Source organism: Oreochromis aureus, linkage group 6, assembly GCF_013358895.1.
Source record: "Oreochromis aureus strain Israel breed Guangdong linkage group 6, ZZ_aureus, whole genome shotgun sequence".
NCBI classification, from domain to species: domain Eukaryota; kingdom Metazoa; phylum Chordata; class Actinopteri; order Cichliformes; family Cichlidae; genus Oreochromis; species Oreochromis aureus.
Genome location: NC_052947.1, coordinates 4,902,037 through 4,910,006, shown reverse-complemented (window position 1 = coordinate 4,910,006; position 7,970 = coordinate 4,902,037).

Genomic DNA, 7,970 nt, shown 5'->3' with positions numbered 1-7,970 from the left:
TCACTAGGTGCAAGTCTCGGACGACAGTACACCTGGGCATACACTGTGCGATTTTTTTCAGTCACGTTATTCAGCTCCTGCTCAAACTGCACAATCGACTCGCAGGGGTTATAAGTTCATAGGTCACGATGCAAGGTCTCACACTATACCGGTTGCTCTGATGCGACCTGAGTCCTCACACAGCAATTTAGCAAAGTTGATGGTGGTGGCGTGAGTCTGTGTGAGTGAAAGACAGAGAGGGAGAGCGAGCGACAGATTTTCTGTTATAACCTTCATTTTTATGGACGCACAGTGTGAGCACTCAGGTCGCATCAGAGCATCGGGCCGTATAGACTCTGCATCGTGACCTGCGAACTTCTAACCCCTGCGAGTCAATCGTGCAGTTTGAGCTGAAGCTGACTGGAAAAATCGCACAGTGTATGCCCAGCTTAAGCCCAGCATTAGACCAGCAATGTTTGTTCCCCTCAGAGAAAGAAAAAAAAGGCTGCAAAAGTACTGGGAGGAATGGGAAAAGGAAAACACCTGGCTGGAAAAATGCACGATAACACCTATAAAGCGCACTGCACTGTGTGCCGGCGCACTTTTTCCATAGGCATGCTTCTAATGGTGGGCACATGAAGAACATGAGGGGCGTGAAAGTTCGGGGAACCCTTAACCAATTTTTTGTCCACCAGGCCACGGCAGAAGCAGATATGGTATGTAAACACTGGTTTGTTTTTTTTAAACCCTCTGGTTAAGGTTAATATGGGCATGTGCAGTGAATATCAGCGCTATGTGGCCAGAAGTGTGATAATATAATTTATTTTGTGTAATAAACAACTGCAGGGATAGATGATTACAACAAATAGATGACTAATACATAAAAGTAATACATAGATGAATAATGATGATGAGTTATGATGCGTAATCATGGGAACAAGTGGGTTTACAAACGGCAGCAGCTGATTAGCATTAGAAAAGCTGAAATAATACCTCAACTGAAGCCAATTGCACTAAAAGCACTATATGTGCACTGTTACAAGAATGTTTTTCGTTCTATTGTTTTCTATTAATTTATATAATTTTAAGTTAAGCAGGACAGAGTTCTTTTAAAGAAAGATTTACTTATATTCTCAAAAGTTAAGCATGACAGGCTTCTGTTTAAGAAAGAGACCTGTTTTATTGTGTTAATGTTGTCATTTTGAGCTAAAAATAAATGGCTAAATGATCATTTGTTTCCCATGTGTTCATATCACAAAGAATATACATCTACTTAAATCAAATTCAAGTCAAATGGTTAAAAAAAATAATTTCACACACAAAAAAAAGAGCTACAAAATTCACCACACTGGGAACGGTGAAGACAACTGGGTCGCCCGGTGTTCCAGATCAACTGGCGTTTAGATCAACTGGCGTTGGTCGAACAGATGTGTGGCAGTCTTGTGTTTCAGGAGCTGCTACCGACAAACCAGCAAAAAAAAAACGCCAAATGTGTCATCTGTGACACTTGTGAGGTTATCTCAAACACACTCCGTCAGTCTTGATGCCGTTGAACAACAAAATGTTTAAAAATGTCGCGAGTTTACCTGGTGATATCCTCATGCGCGACGCGATCGCGAAAACAGCAAACAATTAACACCACGCCGGTGTTGTTCACAGGACAGCAAGAGTAAACGATCGGGAGACTCTTGTCGTCGTTATCGTCCCCCTCGCACGTTTTATTTCTCCGGGTTCAGCGTTTTTGCTTCACAACTAAAGCGTGCAGTTTACTTTGTGTGCACTAACATGGACTCGAGTCAACCAGCGCCACCTCTGGCCAAGTGCCACAGCCTACAGCCAGATCAACTTGTGACACACATCTGCACCACGTTTGAATTCGTTTCATGCACAACACATTTGTACCTTTCACTTGTGTCTGTTTGTGCGTCATGCAAATAAACCTTTGAAAAGAATGAAATGATATCATATATTTATTGTGGCCTACATTTGTACAAAATTCCAAATTATATACACAAAGTCATAGGAATCACCACTCCAATCGGTCATCATGATTTTAATATTCTCTTTTCCCATAACAATGAAATACGCCTTGGACAAATATGACACATCAATAGTTCATTAGTGTTGTCACATCACATCCTGTAAGCATCTTCTGGCTGTGTCTTTTCTCTGGAAATGAATATTTCCAGCCAATATAGGCAATCCATCAACATGGCTGGAGAGTTGGTAGTTATATAAGTGTGGTTAATCTAATGAACATTTGTAAGGAGATGGCAGTTACTGTGAATGTACAGCAGGTGATTAGTAATAAACAGTCAGACAATGACCCTGACAATCTCATTCAATCTTGCAGATTGAATGCACCTTCTGTGGAAAGTGGTACCACACAGTGTGTGTGGACTTCCCCTGTGCAGAAGGCGACTACAAATGTTGTGGGTGCTAAATAAACAGAAAAAATTGATCCCTGTTGTCTTTGCTTACTGATTGTTTTTAGTGTTCACAATCCACATTGCTGGGATTGCATCTTCCAACATGTTTGTGGGTAGATTTGGATGTACCAGGGGTAAGTGCAGCCACTCAGCCTCTACTCAATGTGATCATAGCAGCAGGTGCAGATGTGTCACAAGTTAATCTAGTAGTAGGCTATGGTATTTGGCCACAGGTGGCAGCAGTGGACTGACCTCCATTGGAGACTGCTCCAGCCGCTATGTGATAGTGGATCTGCTACAAATTGAAGATCATATGCACGTTTTGGAAATTAACCCTTGTATTATGTTGAAAAACAAAAAAATGACATTGATTTTGTTGCGGGTCATTTTGACCCATACTGTGTAAATCCACTCAGAATTGTCAAGAAACTGCAATATGACAATAGCAACTTTATTTTCCATTAGATAAACATGTAGAACACAGACATACAACAGTTAGACTTTCCATAACTATTTTAGGAACAATTTGGTAAAGGTTTTTTGTTCTTACAAACATATTTCTTTTGAACTTGCCCAACGTTCTCAGTTTTTCAATGTTCAACATTTTCAATTTTGTCCACATGATGGACAGAATGTAACTGTGTGCTTTCTGCAGATGTACTTCTTGCATTTCTCACAAAAAGTGCTTGTTTTAAAACAGGAATCTTCCTAACTTAGATTTAAAACAAAAGATTTCTACGTCTCCTCCAGTCTCAAAAACAGAAGACAAACCAATCGACACACCTGAGTCACTTAAGAAAGTCATGACTTTCTTAAATCCACTCACTCTCACTGGTTCTGTTTATTACTAATCACTGTGTATCTGGTGTGAATTCACAGTAACTGTCATCACCTTACAAATGTTCATTAGATTAACCACACTTATATAACTACCAACTCTCCAGCCATGTTGATGGATTGCCTATATTGGCTGGAAATATTCATTTCCAGAGAAAAGACACAGCCAGAAGATGCTTACAGGATGTGATGTGACAACACTAATGAACTATTGATGTGTCATATTTGTCCAAGGCGTATTTCATTGTTAGGGGAAAAGAGAATATTAAAATCATGATGACCGATTGGAGTGGTGATTCCTATGACTTTGTGTATATAATTTGGAATTTTGTACAAATGTAGGCCACAATAAATATATGATATCATTTCATTCTTTTCAAAGGTTTATTTGCATGACGCACAAACAGACACAAGTGAAAGGTACAAATGTGTTGTGCATGAAACGAATTCAAACGTGGTGCAGATGTGTGTCACAAGTTGATCTGGCTGTAGGCTGTGGCACTTGGCCAGAGGTGGCGCTGGTTGACTCGAGTCCATGTTAGTGCACACAAAGTAAACTGCACGCTTTAGTTGTGAAGCAAAAACGCTGAACCCGGAGAAATAAAACGTGCGAGGGGGACGATAACGACGACAAGAGTCTCCCGATCGTTTACTCTCGCTGTCCTGTGAACAACACCGGCGTGGTGTTAATTGTTTGCTGTTTTCGCGATCGCGTCGCGCATGAGGATATCACCAGGTAAACTCGCGACATTTTTAAACATTTTGTTGTTCAACGGCATCAAGACTGACGGAGTGTGTTTGAGATAACCTCACAAGTATCACAGATGACACATTTGGCGGGTTTTTTTGCTGGTTTGTCGGTAGCAGTTCCTGAAACGCAAGACTGCCACACATCTGTTCGACCAACGCCAGTTGATCTAAACGCCAGTTGATCTGGAACACTGGCCCTGGCCACGAGGTGTCCCTTATTTATTTTTCAGGGAGTTGGCAACCCTATGCAACTGCATCATTTCAATGAAATAACCTACAAGAGTACTGTTATTGAACTTTCCGTCTTCTTATGACCACAGTGTCCCCATCTTTTGATGGCTACTTTCAGCAGGATCTCGCCATGCCGCAAAGCTAAAATAATTTCAAAGTGGTTTACTGAAAACGATATATTTAAACGGTGTCACGGTAGAGCCTATCCCAGCTGTCGAGAGCCAGCTTACAGCCTGGACAGGTCACCAGTCTAACAGGGTTAACGAAGAGAGATAGACAACCTCACAATGTCACCTATGGGCAATTTAACCTAACCCCACTAACTGCATGTCTTTGGACTGTGGGAGGAAGCCGGAGTACGCGGATAGAACCCACGCAAACACGGGGAGAACATGCATAGCATGATGGTGGAACTGAACTCAGAACCTTCCTGCTGTGATACAACAATGCTAACTAATTTATTTCTCGCTGGTAATGCCCTTATTCATTTTAGGATGTTGGATCTACCCAAGATTCAATTCAATTTTATTTATACAGCGCCAATCACAGCAGCAGTCGCCTCAAGGCGCTTTATATTGTAAGGTAGACTTTACAATAATACAACAGAGAAAACCCCACAATCATGTGACCCCATATGGACAAAGCTTTGGCAACAGTGGGGAGGAAAAAACTCCCTTTTAACAAGAAAAAACCTCCAGCAGAACTAGGCTCAGGGAGGGGCAGTCATCTGCCGTGACCGGTTGGGTGAGAGGAGGAAAATAGGACCAGATATGTTGCTAAATTTATATTTTCATATTGTGAAATGTTTTAGAAAAAAATGTAATTATAATAATTTTATGTTATTCAGAGGTTGAATGAAAATACTAGACGCTTCAGTACACCTTAGTGCAGGCTAAACTGTGGTAAAGTTTACAGTAATGCACTGGACTGGTGCAAGACAAGGTGTGATATTCATTATTAATGGGTTACAAGGGTAGCGGACATTAATTCAAGGTAGTGATGTTGATTAGATATAGTCAATGAATTTTACCCATGACCCATATAGCTTACCGAACAACTGGTTATATCTTCTTGAATTCACTTGACTAAATCAGTAAAGACCAGTGAACTGGAGTCGGATCATATTCAAAATACAAAGTGTAAATGTTCAGTATGAATCCAAAGATGTGACTTGTACTTGAAAATGAGTTTATGCACGTTTACCAATCTTGATCCAGCTGCCTTCCATCAGCTGTACAGGGAGTGCAGAATTATTAGGCAAGTTGTATTTTTGAGGAATAATTTTATTATTGAACAACAACCATGTTCTCAATGAACCCAAAAAACTCATCAATATCAAAGCTGAATGTTTTTGGAAGTAGTTTTAGTTTGTTTTCAGTTTTAGCTATTTTAGGGGATATCTGTGTGTGCAGGTGACTATTACTGTGCATAATTATTAGGCAACTTAACAAAAACAAATATATACCCATTTCAATTATTTATTTTACCAGTGAAACCAATATAACATCTCCACATTCACAAATATACATTTCTGACATTCAAAAACAAAACAAAAACAAATCAGCGACCAATATAGCCACCTTTTTTGCAAGGACACTCAAAAGCCTGCCATCCATGGATTCTGTCAGTGTTTTGATCTGTTCACCATCAACATTGCGTGCAGCAGCAACCACAGCCTCCCAGACACTGTTCAGAGAGGTGTACTGTTTCCCCTCCTTGTAAATCTCACATTTGATGATGGACCACAGGTTCTCAATGGGGTTCAGATCAGGTGAACAAGGAGGCCATGTCATTAGTTTTTCTTCTTTATACCCTTTCTTGCCAGCCACGCTGTGGAGTACTTGGACGCGTGTGATGAGCATTGTCCTGCATGAAAATCATGTTTTTCTTGAAGGATGCAGACTTCTTCCTGTACCACTGCTTGAAGAAGGTGTCTTCCAGAAACTGGCAGTAGGACTGGGAGTTGAGCTTGACTCCATCCTCAACCCGAAAAGGCCCACAAGCTCATCTTTGATGATACCAGCCCAAACCAGTACTCCACCTCCACCTTGCTGGCGTCTGAGTCGGACTGGAGCTCTCTGCCCTTACCAATCCAGCCACGGGCCCATCCATCTGGCCCATCAAGACTCACTCTCATTTCATCAGTCCATAAAACCTTAGAAAAATCAGTCTTGAGATATTTCTTGGCCCAGTCTTGACGTTTCAGCTTGTGTGTCTTGTTCAGTGGTGGTCGTCTTTCAGCCTTTCTTACCTTGGCCATGTCTCTGAGTATTGCACACCTTGTGCTTTTGGGCACTCCAGTGATGTTGCAGCTCTGAAATATGGCCAAACTGGTGGCAAGTCGCATCTTGGCAGCTGCACGCTTGACTTTTCTCAGTTCATGGGCAGTTATTTTGCGCCTTGGTTTTCCACACGCTTCTTTGCGACCCTGTTGACTATTTTGAATGAAACGCTTGATTGTTTGATGATCACGCTTCAGAAGCTTTGCAATTTTAAGACTGCTGCATCCCTCTGCAAGATATCTCACTATTTTTGACTTTTCTGAGCCTGTCAAGTCCTTCTTTTGACCCATTTTGCCAAAGGAAAGGAAGTTGCCTAATAATTCTGCACACCTGATATAGGGTGTTGATGTCATTAGACCACACCCCTTCTCATTACAGAGATGCACATCACCTAATATGCTTAATTGGTAGTAGGCTTTCGAGCCTATACAGCTTGGAGTAAGACAACATGCATGAAGAGGATGATGTGGACAAAATACTCATTTGCCTAATAATTCTGCACTCCCTGTACTTTTCCAGTTTGGGCTAAATGACATCCCTTTGGCTCCAAACACATTGTCCAGTCCATATCAGTACAGCACTCAGCATGATTCATTTTCAACGTTCTCAATTTTTTTTTGAGCAGTGTGTATATATATTTCTATATCTTGATATATAGATAGATTTTAAATGAGTCTAACTTCCACTACTCTTATATGAATACTCTGGTTGTATATGTACAGTGTAAACAAACAGTCACATAAATTTCAGCCTTGTTTTTATTGTTTGCTATCGGTATAAAAAAAAAAAAAAAAAAGAAAAGAAAAGAAAAGAAAAGAAAAGTGTACAGCATGACTGCATAACCAAGAAGGTGACACACTTTAAAAAACAGGCTAGTGACAAAATATAATGAACACCTGGTTCACAGGAAATGAGTCAGACTGAACTTATCAGCATCAGCTTTGATGCTTTCACATCAGGTTCTTGGTTGATGATGCTGTTAAAGGCTTGCACGATGAGTCAAAACAAAAAATAACAATAAAAATACTTGGATAGTATTTCTTAAAACTCATCAGGGACAAAGCTAAAGTTTAGAGAAGGGTACAAGAAAGAGGTCCAAGAGTCTTTACAATCAGAATAAAACATAATTAAGAAAATATGAAGTACATGATGAATTTAAAGTGACAGGTTTGGCCTCAAGATATTGGACAAATGCTGAATACAGAACTGCTGAGCTACCTGGGTCTGTAAAGAAATAGTTACATTACCCGCTTATTGCTTGTAAAAAAATGTGTTAAAACAATGATCGCTGATTTGAAGTCATTCATCTCTTTAGTTGAAAAATGTATAAACTTATAGATGTTTCAAGTCACAGGAGAGCAGCTTAAAAAGTTTCCCAGATACAGTTTTGGTAGCTTGGGTTCAGAGTTTGCATTCAAACAAAAAAAAAAAAAAAAATAGAGGTCACTTGATTTTGGAGTTT